This window comes from Pseudophryne corroboree, chromosome 1 (assembly GCF_028390025.1).
Source record: "Pseudophryne corroboree isolate aPseCor3 chromosome 1, aPseCor3.hap2, whole genome shotgun sequence".
NCBI lineage: Eukaryota > Metazoa > Chordata > Amphibia > Anura > Myobatrachidae > Pseudophryne > Pseudophryne corroboree.
In genome coordinates this window covers 1,007,104,936-1,007,123,993 of record NC_086444.1, presented here as the reverse complement: position 1 = coordinate 1,007,123,993, position 19,058 = coordinate 1,007,104,936, and the positions used below count along the sequence as shown (strand labels likewise).

At 41.1% G+C, this 19,058-nt stretch overlaps 4 non-coding genes across 4 annotated transcripts; all 4 read left to right on the top strand.

Moving 5' to 3' along the window:
- The first annotated feature begins 570 nt into the window (after positions 1-570).
- On the top strand, positions 571-642 carry TRNAC-GCA (transfer RNA cysteine (anticodon GCA)). The gene has a single exon. It is a non-coding gene; the product is annotated as a tRNA-Cys (tRNA).
- A 1,586-nt stretch (positions 643-2,228) lies between these two features.
- On the top strand, positions 2,229-2,300 carry TRNAC-GCA (transfer RNA cysteine (anticodon GCA)). The gene has a single exon. It is a non-coding gene; the product is annotated as a tRNA-Cys (tRNA).
- A 1,584-nt stretch (positions 2,301-3,884) lies between these two features.
- On the top strand, positions 3,885-3,956 carry TRNAC-GCA (transfer RNA cysteine (anticodon GCA)). The gene has a single exon. It is a non-coding gene; the product is annotated as a tRNA-Cys (tRNA).
- A 1,584-nt stretch (positions 3,957-5,540) lies between these two features.
- On the top strand, positions 5,541-5,612 carry TRNAC-GCA (transfer RNA cysteine (anticodon GCA)). Its single transcript has one exon. It is a non-coding gene; the product is annotated as a tRNA-Cys (tRNA).
- Positions 5,613-19,058: the final 13,446 nt, after the last annotated feature.

The window sequence follows — 19,058 nt, the reverse complement described above, 5'->3', positions numbered from 1 at the left end:
CAGCATAAAATAACTGTACATGAAGGATGAATGCTTTATTCCTAACTAACTTTGATAAATAAGGAAGTATTGGGCATTAACATGGCAGAATTCAAAATTATTTGGTACAGCCATGTTTTCAACTCCGACTGATTTTGCAATTAGTCCATAAGGCATACATGCATTCAGAACATCTGAGCCCACTGACCCAAAATTCAAATATTTTATTTTCTTAGCAAAAATGTACCATGATAAAATAGTTTTCAGAAATTATTAATATTGGTTTGGTAACAATTTGTATTTTAGATCAGTTTTGCTTCAATAAAACAATGTCACAACTGGATTTGAATAAATCCTACTCTGACTAGCACTAACTATAGTGGAACTTTCGGATGATCAAAGTTTCTTTTTGAGTAAACTCACAGATTATACCTGCAGTATGTGAACTCTCTATTTATGCCCTGACTAATAACTCCAAAGCATTACCATAAAGAAACAGACTCATCTTCACCTCCTGCAGGACAAGAAATACAGTACAGTAACCTTTACATCAAGGCTGCAATGTGTATGTGTTTATAGTGAGCAAGAGCAGGGGGTATAGCTCAGTGGTAGAGTATTCGACTGCAGATCGAGAGGTCCGTGGTTCAAATCCGGGTGCCCCCTATTACTTGCTTTTAATGTATAGCATCACTTTGCAGTCTATACCTCGTTTGGGACTCAAGTAATGTAAAAACATACTCAAGTGGTAGTCAGGCAACAAAAAATGTTGAAATGTCAACTTAATACTTTACCTCAGGTAAGTACAGAATCAGTGGCAGGTTTTGACTGCTACTTTTTATAGAGAATTATACAGGATAAAATCATCATACATGAAGGATGAATGCTTTATTCCTAACTAACTTTGATAAATAAGGGAATATTGGGCATTAACATGGCAGAATTACAATTTTTTTTGGTGCAGCCATGTTTTGAACTCATACTGATTTTGCAATTAGTCCATAAGGCATACATGCATACAGAACATCTGAGCCCACTGACCTAAAAATCAAATATTTTATTTTATTGCCAAAATGTATCTCAATCAGTTAGTTTTCAGAAATTATTAATATTGGTTTAGTGACAATTTGTATTTTAGTTCTCTTTGGCTTCCATAAAACAATGTCACAACTGGATTTCAATATATACTACTCTGACTAGCACAAACAACAGTAGAGCTTTAGGATGATCAAAGTTTCTTTTTAAAAATGCTCACAGATTATACCTACAGTATGTAAACTCTCTATTTATGCCCTGACTAATAACTCCAAACCTTTACCATAAAGAAACAGACTCATCTTCACCTCCTGCAGGACAAGAAATACAGTACAGTAACCTTTACATCAAGGCTGCAATGTGTATGGTCTTATAGTTAGAAAGACCAGGGGGTATAAATCAGTTGTTGAGCATTCGAGTGCATGTCGAGAGGTCCCTGGTTCAAATCCAGGTGCCCCCTATAATTTGCTTTTAATGTATAGCGTCCCTTTGCAGTCTATACCTCGTTTGGGACTCAAGTAATGTAAAAACATACTCAAGTGGCAGTCAGGCAACAAAAAATGTTGACATTTCAACTTAATACTTTACCTCAGGAAAGTACAGTATCAGTGGCAGGTTTTTACAGCTACTTTTGATAGAGAATTATACAGCATAAAATAACTGTACATGAAGGATGAATGCTTTATTCCTAACTAACTTTGATAAATAAGGGAGTATTGGGCATTAACATGGCAGAATTCAAAATTATTTGGTACAGCCATGTTTTCAACTCCGACTGATTTTGCAATTAGTCCATAAGGCATACATGCATTCAGAACATCTGAGCCCACTGACCCAAAATTCAAATATTTTATTTTCTTAGCAAAAATGTACCATGATAAAATAGTTTTCAGAAATTATTAATATTGGTTTGGTAACAATTTGTATTTTAGATCAGTTTTGCTTCAATAAAACAATGTCACAACTGGATTTGAATAAATCCTACTCTGACTAGCACTAACTATAGTGGAACTTTAGGATGATCAAAGTTTCTTTTTGAGTAAGCTCACAGATTATACCTGCAGTATGTGAACTCTCTATTTATGCCCTGACTAATAACTCCAAAGCATTACCATAAAGAAACAGACTCATCTTCACCTCCTGCAGGACAAGAAATACAGTACAGTAACCTTTACATCAAGGCTGCAATGTGTATGTGTTTATAGTGAGAAAGAGCAGGGGGTATAGCTCAGTGGTAGAGCATTCGACTGCAGATCGAGAGGTCCCTGGTTCAAATCCGGGTGCCCCCTATTACTTGCTTTTAATTTATAGCATCACTTTGCAGTCTATACCTCGTTTGGGACTCAAGTAATGTAAAAACATACTCAAGTGGCAGTCAGGCAACAAAAAATGTTTAAATGTCAACTTAATGTTTTACCTCAGGAAAGTACAGTATCAGTGGCAGGTTTTGACTGCTAATTTGATAGAGAATTATACAGGATAAAATCACTATACATGAAGGATGAATGCTTTATTCCTAACTAACTTTGATAAATAAGGGAGTATTGGGCATTAACATGGCAGAATTAAAAAATTTTTGGTGCATCCATGTTTTGAACTCATACTGATTTTGCAATTAGTCCATAAGGCATACATGCATTCAGAACATCTGAGCCCACTGACCTAAAAATCAAATATTTTATTTTATTGCCAAAATGTATCTCAATAAGTTAGTTTTCAGAAATTATTAATATTGGTTTAGTGACAATTTGTATTTTAGTTCTCTTTGGCTTCCATAAAACAATGTCACAACTGGATTTCAAGATATACTACTCTGACTAGCACGAACAACAGTGGAGCTTTAGGATGATCAAAGTTTATTTTTAAACATGCTCACAGATTATACCTACAGTATGTAAACTCTCTATTTATGCCCTGACTAATAACTCCAAACCTTTACCATAAAGAAACAGACTCATCTTCACCTCCTGCAGGACAAGAAATACAGTACAGTAACCTTTACATCAAGGATGCAATGTGTATGGTCTTATAGTTAGAAAGATCAGGGGGTATAAATCAGTTGTTGAGCATTCGAGTGCATGTCGAGAGGTCCCTGGTTCAAATCCAGGTGCCCCCTATAATTTGCTTTTAATGTATAGCGTCCCTTTGCAGTCTATACCACGTTTGGGACTCAAGTAATGTAAAAACATACTCAAGTGGCAGTCAGGCAACAAAAAATGTTGACATTTCAACTTAATACTTTACCTGAGGAAAGTACAGTATCAGTGGCAGGTTTTTACAGCTACTTTTGATAGAGAATTATACAGCATAAAATAACTGTACATGAAGGATGAATGCTTTATTCCTAACTAACTTTGATAAATAAGGGAGTATTGGGCATTAACATGGCAGAATTCAAAATTATTTGGTACAGCCATGTTTTCAACTCCGACTGATTTTGCAATTAGTCAATAAGGCATACATGCATTCAGAACATTTGAGTCCACTGACCCAACATTCAAATATTTTATTTTCTTAGCAAAAATGTACCATGATAAAATAGTTTTCAGAAATTATTAATATTGGTTTGGTAACAATTTGTATTTTAGATCAGTTTTGCTTCAATAAAACAATGTCACAACTGGATTTCAATAAATCCTACTCTGACTAGCACTAACTATAGTGGAACTTTAGGATGATCAAAGTTTCTTTTTGAGTATGCTCACAGATTATACCTGCAGTATGTGAACTCTCTATTTATGCCCTGACTAATAACTCCAAAGCATTACCATAAAGAAACAGACTCATCTTCACCTCCTGCAGGACAAGAAATACAGTACAGTAACCTTTACATCAAGGCTGCAATGTGTATGAACTTATAGCGAGAAAGAGCAGGGGGTATAGCTCAGTGGTAGAGCATTCGACTGCAGATCGAGAGGTCCCTGGTTCAAATCCGGGTGCCCCTATTACTTGCTTTTAATGTATAGCATCACTTTGCAGTCTATACCTCGTTTGGGACTCAAGTAATGTAAAAACATACTCAAGTGCCAGTCAGGCAACAAAAAATGTTGAAATGTCAACTTAATACTTTACCTCAGGTAAGTACAGTATCAGTGGCAGGTTTTGACTGCTACTTTTTATAGAGAATTATACAGGATAAAATCATCATACATGAAGGATGAATGCTTTATTCCTAACTAACTTTGATAAATAAGGGAATATTGGGCATTAACATGGCAGAATTACAATTTTTTTGGTGCAGCCATGTTTTGAACTCATACTGATTTTGCAATTAGTCCATAAGGCATACATGCATACAGAACATCTGAGCCCACTGACCTAAAAATCAAATATTTTATTTTATTACCAAAATGTATCTCAATCAGTTAGTTTTCAGAAATTATTAATATTGGTTTAGTGACAATTTGTATTTTAGTTCTCTTTGGCTTCCATAAAACAATGTCACAACTGGATTTCAATATATACTACTCTGACTAGCACAAACAATAGTGGAGCTTTAGGATGATCAAAGTTTCTTTTTAAAAATGCTCACAGATTATACCTACAGTATGTTAACTCTCTATTTATGCCCTGACTAATAACTCCAAACCTTTACCATAAAGAAACAGACTCATCTTCACCTCCTGCAGGACAAGAAATACAGTACAGTAACCTTTACATCAAGGCTGCAATGTGTATGGTCTTATAGTTAGAAAGACCAGGTGGTATAAATCAGTTGTTGAGCATTCGAGTGCATGTCGAGAGGTTCTTGGTTCAAATCCAGGTGTCCACTATAATTTGCTTTTAATGTATAGCGTCCCTTTGCAGTCTATACCTCGTTTGGGACTCAAGTAATGTAAAAACATACTCAAGTGGCAGTCAGGCAACAAAAAATGTTGACATTTCAACTTAATACTTTACCTCAGGAAAGTACAGTATCAGTGGCAGGTTTTTACAGCTACTTTTGATAGAGAATTATACAGCATAAAATAACTGTACATGAAGGATGAATGCTTTATTCCTAACTAACTTTAATAAATAAGGGAGTATTGGGCATTAACATGGCAGAATTCAAAATTATTTGGTACAGCCATGTTTTCAACTCCGACTGATTTTGCAATTAGTCCATAAGGCATACATGCATTCAGAACATCTGAGCCCACTGACCCAAAATTCAAATATTTTATTTTCTTAGCAAAAATGTACCATGATAAAATAGTTTTCAGAAATTATTAATATTGGTTTGGTAACAATTTGTATTTTAGATCAGTTTTGCTTCAATAAAACAATGTCACAACTGGATTTCAATAAATCCTACTCTGACTAGCACTAACTATAGTGGAACTTTAGGATGATCAAAGTTTCTTTTTGCGTAAGCTCACAGATTATACCTGCAGTATGTGAACTCTCTATTTATGCCCTGACTAATAACTCCAAAGCATTACCATAAAGAAACAGACTCATCTTCACCTCCTGCAGGACAAGAAATACAGTACAGTAACCTTTACATCAAGGCTGCAATGTGTATGTGTTTATAGCGAGAAAGAGCAGGGGATATAGCTCAGTGGTAGAGCATTCGACTGCAGATTGAGAGGTCCCTGGTTCAAATCCAGGTGCCCCCTATTACTTGCTTTTAATTTATAGCATCACTTTGCAGTCTATACCTCGTTTGGGACTCAAGTAATGTAAAAACATACTCAAGTGGCAGTCAGGCAACAAAAAATGTTGAAATGTCAACTTAATACTTTACCTCAGGAAAGTACAGTATCAGTGGCAGGTTTTGACTGCTAATTTGATAGAGAATTATACAGGATAAAATCACTATACATGAAGGATGAATGCTTTATTCCTAACTAACTTTGATAAATAAGGGAGTATTGGGCATTAACATGGCAGAATTAAAAATTTTTTGGTGCAGCCATGTTTTGAACTCATACTGATTTTGCAATTAGTCCATAAGGCATACATGCATTCAGAACATCTGAGCCCACTGACCCAAAATTCAAATATTTTATTTTCTTAGCAAAAATGTACCATGATAAAATAGTTTTCAGAAATTATTAATATTGGTTTGGTAACAATTTGTATTTTAGTTCTCTTTGGCTTCCATAAAACAATGTCACAACTGGATTTCAATATATACTACTCTGACTAGCACAAACAATAGTGGAGCTTTAGGATGATCAAAGTTTCTTTTTAAAAATGCTCACAGATTATACCTACAGTATGTACAGATGTAGCCACCTTTATCTTGACTGTTTCTCCGCCGAGACGGGCGTCTAGCCACGCTAATGCGATAGCTGAGTTTCATCACAGGCAGGCGCGTTGAGACGATCTAGATACTCATCATGCATTACACATCTCCACCACTGTGTCGCTAATGCTCCACTAATCCAGTACTTTCGATCGTACAGTATAGCGGCGGATTGATCTACAGCTCTGGCAATACTGTAGGCGTAACGGGAGGCGGTGGAAAAAAGTATGGAGTACTGTACAGTATGTGTATGGAGACGCAACTACAGTAATTGTGTAAAAGGAAGAATGTACAGTACAATGTATAAACACCGTGCTTTTAAAATATATGAGCGTCTGAGTTCGCTAATGCATAATGGGAATGGAGGACTAGCAAATGCGAGCGTCCGAGTCCTCTAAGGCATAAACCAACAGCAATGGGGCGGGGGCCGGGCGCTGTTTGCAGTACTTTCACACATGAAATTGGAAATCTCTCATGAGGCGTCGTGGGCTAGGGGTGAAGGCTCCCACCTCCCTCGCTGGGAGTCCAGGGTTCGAGACCTGATGTGCTTTCTTTCTTTTTTTTTTTTTTTTCTGTAATAATGCACTGTATTATTTTATTTACATTGTAAGACAGTCAATGGAAGGATGCACACAGGTTTCACATAAATCAAAGTACATCTGCAGGAGCGATTCTTTACGCTAAATGCACCTAAACAGCGGGAATGAAATGAGTGTATTCTGACGCTACCAACTGAGCAAAACAGTACTGTACAGTAGATCTTCAGCGTTTGTGTATTGCACAGGACCTGAATTTCCTCCCTGTGCAGGCCCCCAGGGGGGAAGGGCGATGGGGGTAGGGGGGAGACGATGGAAAATACTGTGCCTTTGAAATGCAATTACATGAGCGTCCGAGTACACTACGGCATACTGTAAACCAACACCAATGGGAAGGAAGTGCCAACCTTATTTTTAATGTGTTCCCGTGACATTCACTTTAAAAAAAAAAAAATTATCTCCAATACAGTACATCCAATGGAAGGATGCACACAGGTTTCACATAAATCAAAGTACATCTGCAGGAGCGATTCTTTACGCTAAATGCAACCTACAGTACAGTACGGTACTGTAAGTGAGCAAAATAGTACTACAGTGGGCGTTTGTGTATTGCACATGACCTGCATTCCCTCCCTGTCTACTGCATGATCTGTGCAGGCTCCCATGGGGGAAGGGCAACAGGCTAGCAGGAGGCGGAGGAAAACACCGTGCTTTACAAATGCGAGCGTCCGAGTCCTCTAAGGCATAAACCAACAGCAATGGGGCGGGGGCCGGGCGCTGTTTGCAGTACTTTCACACATGAAATTGGAAATCTCTCATGAGGCGTCGTGGGCTAGGGGTGAAGGCTCCCACCTCCCTCGCTGGGAGTCCAGGGTTCGAGACCTGATGTGCTTTCTTTCTTTTTTTTTTTTTTTTCTGTAATAATGCACTGTATTATTTTATTTACATTGTAAGACAGTCAATGGAAGGATGCACACAGGTTTCACATAAATCAAAGTACATCTGCAGGAGCGATTCTTTACGCTAAATGCACCTAAACAGCGGGAATGAAATGAGTGTATTCTGACGCTACCAACTGAGCAAAACAGTACTGTACAGTAGATCTTCAGCGTTTGTGTATTGCACAGGACCTGAATTTCCTCCCTGTGCAGGCCCCCAGGGGGGAAGGGCGATGGGGGTAGGGGGGAGACGATGGAAAATACTGTGCCTTTGAAATGCAATTACATGAGCGTCCGAGTACACTACGGCATACTGTAAACCAACACCAATGGGAAGGAACTGCCAACCTTATTTTTAATGTGTTCCCGTGACATTCACTTTAAAAAAAAAAAAATTATCTCCAATACAGTACATCCAATGGAAGGATGCACACAGGTTTCACATAAATCAAAGTACATCTGCAGGAGCGATTCTTTACGCTAAATGCAACCTACAGTACAGTACGGTACTGTAAGTGAGCAAAATAGTACTACAGTGGGCGTTTGTGTATTGCACATGACCTGCATTCCCTCCCTGTCTACTGCATGATCTGTGCAGGCTCCCATGGGGGAAGGGCAACAGGCTAGCAGGAGGCGGAGGAAAACACCGTGCTTTACAAATGCGAGCGTCCGAGTCCTCTAAGGCATAAACCAACAGCAATGGGGCGGGGGCCGGGCGCTGTTTGCAGTACTTTCACACATGAAATTGGAAATCTCTCATGAGGCGTCGTGGGCTAGGGGTGAAGGCTCCCACCTCCCTCGCTGGGAGTCCAGGGTTCGAGACCTGATGTGCTTTCTTTTTTTTTTTTTTTTTTTTCTGTAATAATGCACTGTATTATTTTATTTACATTGTAAGACAGTCAATGGAAGGATGCACACAGGTTTCACATAAATCAAAGTACATCTGCAGGAGCGATTCTTTACGCTAAATGCACCTAAACAGCGGGAATGAAATGAGTGTATTCTGACGCTACCAACTGAGCAAAACAGTACTGTACAGTAGATCTTCAGCGTTTGTGTATTGCACAGGACCTGAATTTCCTCCCTGTGCAGGCCCCCAGGGGGGAAGGGCGATGGGGGTAGGGGGGAGACGATGGAAAATACTGTGCCTTTGAAATGCAATTACATGAGCGTCCGAGTACACTACGGCATACTGTAAACCAACACCAATGGGAAGGAAGTGCCAACCTTATTTTTAATGTGTTCCCGTGACATTCACTTTAAAAAAAAAAAAATTATCTCCAATACAGTACATCCAATGGAAGGATGCACACAGGTTTCACATAAATCAAAGTACATCTGCAGGAGCGATTCTTTACGCTAAATGCAACCTACAGTACAGTACGGTACTGTAAGTGAGCAAAATAGTACTACAGTGGGCGTTTGTGTATTGCACATGACCTGCATTCCCTCCCTGTCTACTGCATGATCTGTGCAGGCTCCCATGGGGGAAGGGCAACAGGCTAGCAGGAGGCGGAGGAAAACACCGTGCTTTACAAATGCGAGCGTCCGAGTCCTCTAAGGCATAAACCAACAGCAATGGGGCGGGGGCCGGGCGCTGTTTGCAGTACTTTCACACATGAAATTGGAAATCTCTCATGAGGCGTCGTGGGCTAGGGGTGAAGGCTCCCACCTCCCTCGCTGGGAGTCCAGGGTTCGAGACCTGATGTGCTTTCTTTCTTTTTTTTTTTTTTTTCTGTAATAATGCACTGTATTATTTTATTTACATTGTAAGACAGTCAATGGAAGGATGCACACAGGTTTCACATAAATCAAAGTACATCTGCAGGAGCGATTCTTTACGCTAAATGCACCTAAACAGCGGGAATGAAATGAGTGTATTCTGACGGACTGTGCATCTTCGGTATTTGTGTATTGCATAAGAACTGTGAAGGCTCCCAGGAGGGAAGGGCGTAGGGCAAGACAGTGGAAAATACTGTGGTCAAAGAAAGGGCATATTTAAAACTAAGGGAAACTGTCACAAAGTACAGTAACTACAGTACTGTACGTTGAATGCCTGGACCGCACGACGTCTGAGACGCACGACGTCTGAGGCGCACGACGTCTGAGACGCTCATTGAGCATAAGGACGGTTATGGCTGCTGCACGGGACCGTCCCTATGCTCTTGGTGAGCTGCGTCTCCTCGTTCGCTGGCGGGACAGAACTCTCGCCAGCAACGAGGAGAAAGTGAGGGCATACCGGAGGGCCAGCAGGGATATCCTCCGGACCTACAACCGGAGGAGAACGGTGAGGTCTCTCCAGAGGAGGTGGAGTGACCTCGTGAGGCGGACCCCACGACGCCTGCAGGCCATAAGGGATTGTAAGTACAGTACATTACTGTAGATTACTGTACTTTAAGTTACTGTAGTTACAGGTACAGTACATTATAGCAGGGGCTGCTGTAGCAGCAGGTATCCGGTCTATACAGCACTGTACAGTATTTGTGGTAAACAAATGGTTAAACAAGGACCAAACGTTAACCCGGGTCAAAAGGTCAATTTGTTTTTTTGCGTCGACCTAGATGGTGCGGCTTTTGAAATTGGTTGACACCAGTTACTGTAGGTTGACATGGTCGTTAAGTTGACATGGAAAAAGATCGACATGCGTTTTACAAAAACAATTGTTATTTTTTTAAACTTGTGTATATACAGTACAGTAGTTCTTTACAATCCAGGTGGTCTACGATTGTGCAGTGTACAGTATCATGCAGTGTACAGTATATGCAATGTATCACAGTGTATCGTGCTGCGTAATTGCAGCGTGTCATGCAGTGTACATTCAGAATATGGTATTGTGCAGTGAGTGTAATACATAGTGAATCACATCGTGCAGCAGAGCAGGCCTTAGGCATAGGCAAACTACAGTAGGCAAATGCCTAGGGCATTTGCTATGCTTAGGGGCACCAGCAGCTTCTGCTGATTAAAATGATATGCGGCATGCCTATATTTTGCGTGACTGCGGCTGTATCTGTACCTGGCTAGGGCCAGCACTGTCGTGCAGTGTACTGTATACACATGTGGTAATTGCAGTTTTTTGTGTAGTGTACATTGTATCATATTTTGCAGGGAAATGTGCAGTTTGTCATATCACGCAGTCGTGCAGTGCATTGTGTGGTTTAATTGCAGTGTGCCGAAATTTGTGTTTCAGATATGTAGTACAGTGTTCTAAGGGATGTTACTTTGGCAGAAATTATTCTAAGGGATGTTACAGTGGCCTAATGTGTTCTGACGTGCATTACTCTTGCATAAGGTTCATGACTGGCAGATCTCTACTTTGTGACGTAATGTGGATATACTACTGCACTACTGTGACGTACAGTAACGTGAATAAGGTGCTCTACTGTGTGACACAACGTGAATCAAGGACAGTACTGTGACGTGAATACGGTGCTCTACTGTGTGACACAACGTGAATCAAGGACAGTACTGTGACGTGAATAAGGTGCTCTACTGTGTGACACAACGTGAATCAAGGACAGTACTGTGACGTGAATACGGTGCTCTACTGTGTGACACAACGTGAATCAAGGACAGTACTGTGACGTGAATACGGTGCTCTACTGTGTGACACAACGTGAATCAAGGACAGTACTGTGACGTGAATAAACTGCACTACTGTGACATGACGTGAATAAGATGAATTCAGGTGAGTACTGCATCATCTGTCATGAAATCAATTTGTAATGTAATGAACAGTACTGAGATGGTTAAGGGTGGGAGGGCTGCATGCTGATGTGTGTCATAATGTTTATAAGGGCAATGCTTATGTGTGTTACAATGTCTATAAAGGTAGTGTTCTGTCTAATACCCTGGACCTACTGTACTGTAGCGATACTGTAAGTGTACTGTTTGTCACATTTAGAAATGTGCCCCTTAAGTTTTGAAGACAGTACAGTACACTATGCCCTCCTGAGTGATTAGGTGCAGGGTACTAGAATGAACAATTCCATTTATTGTGATGTCATAAAGATGCTGTCAATGTTGAATTTCATTGGCTGTACAGTATGCTGCCATTATACTGTATATATATTTTTACAGGGCTGGTAGCACGACGTCACAGGAGGCGGGACAGGCGCCGCCAAGCTGGTAAGTATTGTCAAATACAGTAGTGTACAGTACATAGTGATTTCTATAGTCCCAACCCCCTGTCCTGACCATCACAGATAACTCGCTGCAATCCGTTAATGTTAAGAATGTCTGTTTACAAAACTAAATGTAAATATTAAACACAAAGTATAAATAACATTGTAGATAGCTGAATACCCGTGCTTCGCTACGGGATGAGGATGGTAAATTCCAGTGATAGTTGTTTGTTAATTTACGTTTGTTGGCGATCTACTGTAGTATATAGTACTGTATACTTTAAGCATACTGTATCTTGCTTCTCTGATGCAGATTGTTTATTGGCCGGACCCCTTTTTGGTCCTGGATACTGTGCAGTACATGTTTCAAATTGACAGCTTCACTTACAGTACTGTTATTTTTTTTCCCACAGTACCACCACCACCACCACCACCACCACCACCACCTGCTGCTGCGCTGCCAGGTATTGTGTAACGAGAATTCTGGTGCTACTGTCATCGTTGTTACACTACTGTACATGTGTCCTGGATACTGTGCAGTACATGTTTCCAATTGACAGCTTCACTTACAGTACTGTTATTTTTTTTCCCACAGTACCACCACCACCACCACCACCACCACCACCACCTGCTGCTGCGCTGCCAGGTATTGTGTAACGAGAATTCTGGTGCTACTGTCATCGTTGTTACACTACTGTACATGTGTCCTGGATACTGTGCAGTACATGTTTCCAATTGACAGCTTCACTTACAGTACTGTTATTTTTTTTCCCACAGTACCACCACCACCACCACCACCACCACCACCACCACCACCTGCTGCTGCGCTGCCAGGTATTGTGTAACGAGAATTCTGGTGCTACTGTCATCGTTGTTACACTACTGTACATGTGTCCTGGATACTGTGCAGTACATGTTTCCAATTGACAGCTTCACTTACAGTACTGTTATTTTTTTTCCCACAGTACCACCACCACCACCACCACCACCACCACCTGCTGCTGCGCTGCCAGGTATTGTGTAACGAGAATTCTGGTGCTACTGTCATCGTTGTTACACTACTGTACATGTGTCCTGGATACTGTGCAGTACATGTTTCCAATTGACAGCTTCACTTACAGTACTGTTATTTTTTTTCCCACAGTACCACCACCACCACCACCACCACCACCACCACCTGCTGCTGCGCTGCCAGGTATTGTGTAACGAGAATTCTGGTGCTACTGTCATCGTTGTTACACTACTGTACATGTGTCCTGGATACTGTACAGTACATGTTTCAAATTGACACCTTCACTTACAGCACTGTTGTTTTTTCTCACAGTACCACCACCACCACCACCACCACCACCACCACCACCAACACCGTCTGACCAGCAGAGCTCTGGAAGTGGTAATCATTATTTTTGTTACAGACACACTAGTTTCCTACAGTATTACTGTAATTTTTTTATTTTACAATACTTGTTATCTTGTACACACAGACCGCCTCGTTATTGATACAGAGGAGGAGGAAATGGGGGAGCCTTCAGGCCAGCCTGGTAAGAATTGTAATCTACTGTACAGTACTCTACATTCTACATTCATTGATTTATTAACAGTACCAATGGCTTGGGTTTGCGTGACCAGTGGTCAGGATTCCAGCAGTCAAGTGACCGACAGCGGTATCCTGATTGCAGAAATCCCATTGACTTTTCTTTTTGTTTTTTTTATATTCAACACAGATGTCACTTACGTGGACTCTGAGTCGTCGGAGCCGCCACAGTATAGTAAGTACAGTAGGATTTTCACAAGCCCATTCTTAAAAGTATTGACCAAGTCCACTTTTATTACTTTTCAGGCAGGGAATTCCAAACATGTACTGTACAGTATTTCCCTCACTGTGAAGACCCCTTTTCGCCTCTGTGTGCGAAATCGCCTCTCCTCCAACACGAGTTAAATACAGGCACAGTACAGTACTGTATGTCCCCTACCACTGGACAGTCATTCTGCTCCTACTGTATTATGAATATATCTCTGCCTCCTGTAGCACTGTACTACTGTGCAATTTTGTAGTAACTGTACTCTACTGTATTTTGTTTATAATATTTTTTTATTTTCCACTCAGTGATTATTGACAGTGATGAGGAAGGGGATGAGGAAGGGGAGAAAAAGCCCTCTCCCCAACTTGGTAAGTAAACTAAAGTATTGTACTGTACTGTACATTGTGTTAAACCAATGGGTTGGGTTTGCATGACCAGCAGTCAGGATTCTAGCGGTTAGGTGTAAAGTAGTGTATTTCCTGGAATGAACCTTTTTTTTCGCATTAATGTTTTTTCATAGTTCCTACACTGGAACAGGCCGCCGAGGAGGATGATGCATATGATGAGGCGGCATTTAGTGGTAAGAATTATCACTGACATTGATTTGATTCCACCAGAGTAGCACTTTTCATCAGATTTTTCTGGAAAATGCGTAGAAATCGGATAAAAATTGCACAAATCGGAATAGTGGATGGGGGACTTTAGATGATTGTTTTTGTTTGAACTGGTGATATTGCCCATACAGTAGCAACCAATCACATTCCACATTAACATTTATCTACAGTAGTTACACTTACAGACGATAATGCAGTACAGTAGGTAATATTTGTAATTGTCAGAGAAGTATCTTCATATACTGTAGTTAGAATTCTCATATTTGCCACTACAAATTACCACTACAGTAACTGCTAAATATTTTAAGTGTACTGTACAATATGCACATACAGTACAGTACTGTACAGTATGCATAATTCAAAGCAAAAAAGAGTTGCTACCTTAGTCTAGTCATAATCACCGGCATACGGGCCACTCACAAATTTTCTGATGGTCTCGGTGGGGTCCCTTGGAATCACCATGCCTGTCACAAGCATACCTTTTTTTTACCCACCTGTCACTAGGCCTGGACACTAGTTTACTATTACTATACTTTTTACTGTATACTGTATCTTATAATATTCTTCTCTTTTACCCACAGACGACGAGCCAGAATACCATTTTGGTAAATAAATATACTGTACAGTAGCAATAGTTGGTACTGCAATTACAGTATTTTTTTTCTCCAACATTACTTTAAGTCCAACTGATATGACTAACTGTATTTTATCTTTTTACAGTCCGTCGCCAACCAGTGGAGGAGACACCTGGTAATAAAATAGAAATACATAATGCACTGTACTGTATTCTAACTTACTGTAACATGTATAACACTGAGCTGATCATCTTCACACCCTCTGACATAACCTTACAGTACAAACTGTACTTTCTCTCCTTTTTCACCCTCTTCACTCCACAAATGCATGCTGCGTTTCCTGACTACTGATATAATAGTGTGTAGAGCGTAGCGAGGCACCGTGCCCACCGCGTGGCGAGCGAAGCAAGCATGCAAGGGGCTGCTTTCCGCTCGCCGCCCCTGTCGGGATTGTGTGGTCGGGATTCCGGCGTCTGTATTTTGACTGCCGGGATCCCGTCCAGCGGGATTACGTACTGATCTCCAGTCTGAGCCTGCCCTAGGCATAGGCATACTTGCCAAATGCCCAGGGGCACAAGCAGCTTCTGCTGATTAATATGATATGCAGCATGCCTACAGTATATTCTGTGCATACAAAATGCATTACTAATGTGCAGCATTATGTGTATACAGTACTTTGTTGTGTAACATATACTGTAGCAAGGGCACTACTGTGTGGTCTAATGTGAACAAAGAGCAATATGATGTGATGCAATGTGAATAAGTGGGAATACTTTGAGGAGTAATGTGGTACTATCATATGATGTAACGAGAAAAAGAGACACTATTGCATGATATGTTGTGAATAAAGTTGCAGTACTGTGTGGCGTCATTTCAGATTGGGGAATTACTGTGTGGCCTTGCCCCTTCCCAGCAAGAACATGCACCGTTTTGGGATGCACACCGAATGTGCACACTGTTGCTATTTTAAACATACAGTACAGTAAGTTGGAGGAGCACCAAAATGACGACTGCTATGGTTGAGGGGTGATGGTGCTGGGAAAGGGGTACAGGCTCAGAGGCGGAAATAGCATCTGTGCAAGGGGGCAGCATCCAAAAACTTGACTAGGGAATCATATTATTTATGGCTGGCTCTGAGTACAGTCCACTATTATGGATAGTACTCCCTACAACACCACCTACAGTACTGTAACCCTCTTTTTTCTGAAGCGGTCATGAAATGTCATGACTGCTAATACATACAGTAAATGTCTACAGTATTTGTACTGTGGTGTTTAATTCCTTTGACAATTTGTTTATGACCTATTGAAGCTAAACTCTTGTACAGTACTTTATATTTTGAATACCAGCAATACAGTATAATACTGTACCTACAGTATACAGTAATAATTGTTTACTATTTGAATGTGACTAAATGTTTTTTTTTCTCCAATATAGTGCCAATTATTTATGGGGGCCCCAGACAGGGGCAAGATAGGTGGGCTGGCCCAGAAGCGGGCAGGCAGCAGCCCACTTATACAAGAGGTAAACTAAAGCAATGTTTAAATTACCTCGACAGCATACAGTAGTGTTTGATTTACTGTACTGACAATACAGTACTGTACATTGTAAATAACAATATTGTCTAATATAGAGTAAAGTACAGTACTGTATTGCCATTACTACACTGTAAAGTATTCAGTATTTGTTTTGTAATACTGTCCTTTTTTTCCCACAGAACAGTTGCGGCGTGCCATCCAGCTCCAGCGGGTGGTGGTCCACCTCCTAGTGGACCACTATTTTAATATTTTATTAAGTTTTATTTAATTTTATTTAATAAAAAATTTTGTTCTTGTACTCCATTGTATAGTATCTTTTTCTACTGTATAAGATAGGCATACTGTACACCATACAATTATCTGGCAGATAATCTGCAAGATCTGGCTGTTTGTAATGAAATTCTCTCCTAATTTAGCTGTGGTGTACAGTACCTCCTGAGTGTGCTGGGGTGCTTTCTGGCCAGTTTGGGGTGATTTGGAGCAAGTTTGGTCGGCCATCTTGCCGACATGTGCTGTCGACTGTTTGGCAAACATGTGTTTTCACTCCAGCATGTGTGTGTCAGGCATTTTGTGTGTGTCAGGCATTTTGTGTGTGTCAGGCATTTTGTGTGTGTCAGGCATTTTGTGTGTGTCAGGCATTTTGTGTGTGTCAGCCATTTTGTGTGTGTCAGCCATTGCTGTGTGGTTCCACAAATGTTAGCGTGTCAAAGTGCTGACCACTGACACCACTATTTCACTTTGTACCGCATGCCTTTTGTGGAACCACACAGCCCAGCATGACTTATTGCTGGGCTGTGTGGTTCCACAAATTTTCTTGGAAAACAAATGAACATGAGTGTCTTTACTTTAATACTTTTTTTTTTTTTTTCCCCACAGATATCTATATACACAAGAAAAGAATGTAACGAAGAACAAACTACTTTTTTGTTTTAATTAACTTTCAAACTTTATTTAAAAAAAAAAACACCTTTTTTTTCTTCAATAAACTTTTAAAAATAGAAGTTTCCTGTGGTTTTTATTAAAATATGAAATGCAAGATGCCTAACCAAGTTGTTTTACATACAGTATACCACTCTTAATTGAATTCCCATCATACAGTAGTACTAATTTATACAGTACAGGAAGTTGGGAATACAAACATTGGAAACCACGTCATGTTTATTTTAAGAAACACTTTATTTACGGACAAAGTCATTTGGAACATGTAACATCACACATACTGTACTGTATTGTAATAAAGCCAACATCACACATACTGTACGGTACTTTAATCAAAAGGTAACAGCACAAATACAGTAACAATATCAACTTTAACATTTTTATAATTTATTTTTTTGTGGTGGTGGTGCGGGGTAATGGTTTTTGTACTTTATTTTTAGGTTTTGCTTTTTTGAATTATTTTTCGTTTTTGTCTTTTGCTTTTTAACACTGTCGCATACGGACACCAGAATAGAGGACTGACAACAGCAGCCCCTGGATGGAAACGCAGCCCAAGGCCCCAGATGGACACAGCACAATGGACTCGGCTGCTACTGGATAGATACAGCAGCGCCGAAAAAATCAACAGGAATAAAAGGGGCAACTTGTAACAGGCCCTTACATTACCAGGAATGTGGTGAGCCAAGTTCATGCACTCCCCTTTGAGTAACCGAGCTGCTCCAAGTGGATTCAGCACAGTGCATGCAGCCCCAGAAAATGTACAGGTAATACAGGTACATTGACACAATTTTTTAACTTCAGCTGTGTGAAGCTGATGTGCAGAAGCTAGGAGTTAGGTAATGATCTGGTTTCATCATAGTCGAGCTTCCAAGTCATTTTCCTCTTCGTTCTCAGCACAGAGTTTATGGTATCCCTTATCTTCCTCTTTTCTGGATCACCAATCCTCACGCGGCGTTCACACCTAGCCATGATGTCATGTACCAGATTTTTGGGCAGCGGAAGTTTGCCCTTGGAACCATCAAAGTTCACACGATTGGCCCACGTCAAGTATTTGTCGTACCGTACATGGTGCTGGAACAGAGAATATGCATATTTCTGAATATGTCCATTTGAAGCTCTGTACAGATGGTCGTCCAGGGAAGTTGAGATGACAGCCAGGGCAATATTGTTCAGAGAGCCTCCGAATGTATTGCGAAGTGGCCTGTGAGCAGGTGTGCTGGTCATCATTGGTGTTCCTGGCAACAGCACACTTGAATCCAGGCCTCTGCGGTCGTCCAGCCCTCTGCGGTCCTCCAGGCCTCCTCTGCGGTCCTCCAGGCCTCCTCTGCGGTCCTCCAGGTCTCTTCTGTGGTCCTCCAGGTCTCTTCTGCGGTCCTCCAGGTCTCTTCTGCGGTCCTCCAGGCCTCCTCTGCGGTCGTCCAAGTCGCTGACTTCGTCCAGTCCGCTGCTGTGGTCCAGGCCTCTGCGGTCCTCCAGGCCTCCTCTGCGGTCCTCCAGGCCTCCTCTGCGGTCCTCCAGGCCTCCTCTGCGGTCCTCCAGGTCTCTTCTGCGGTCCTCCAGGTCTCTTCTGCGGTCCTCCAGGCCTCCTCTGCGGTCGTCCAAGTCGCTGACTTCGTCCAGTCCGCTGCTGTGGTCCAGGCCTCTGCGGTCCTCCAGGCCTCCTCTGCGGTCCTCCAGGCCTCCTCTGCGGTCCTCCAGGCCTCCTCTGCGGTCCTCCAGGCCTCCTCTGCGGTCCTCCAGGTCTCCTCTGC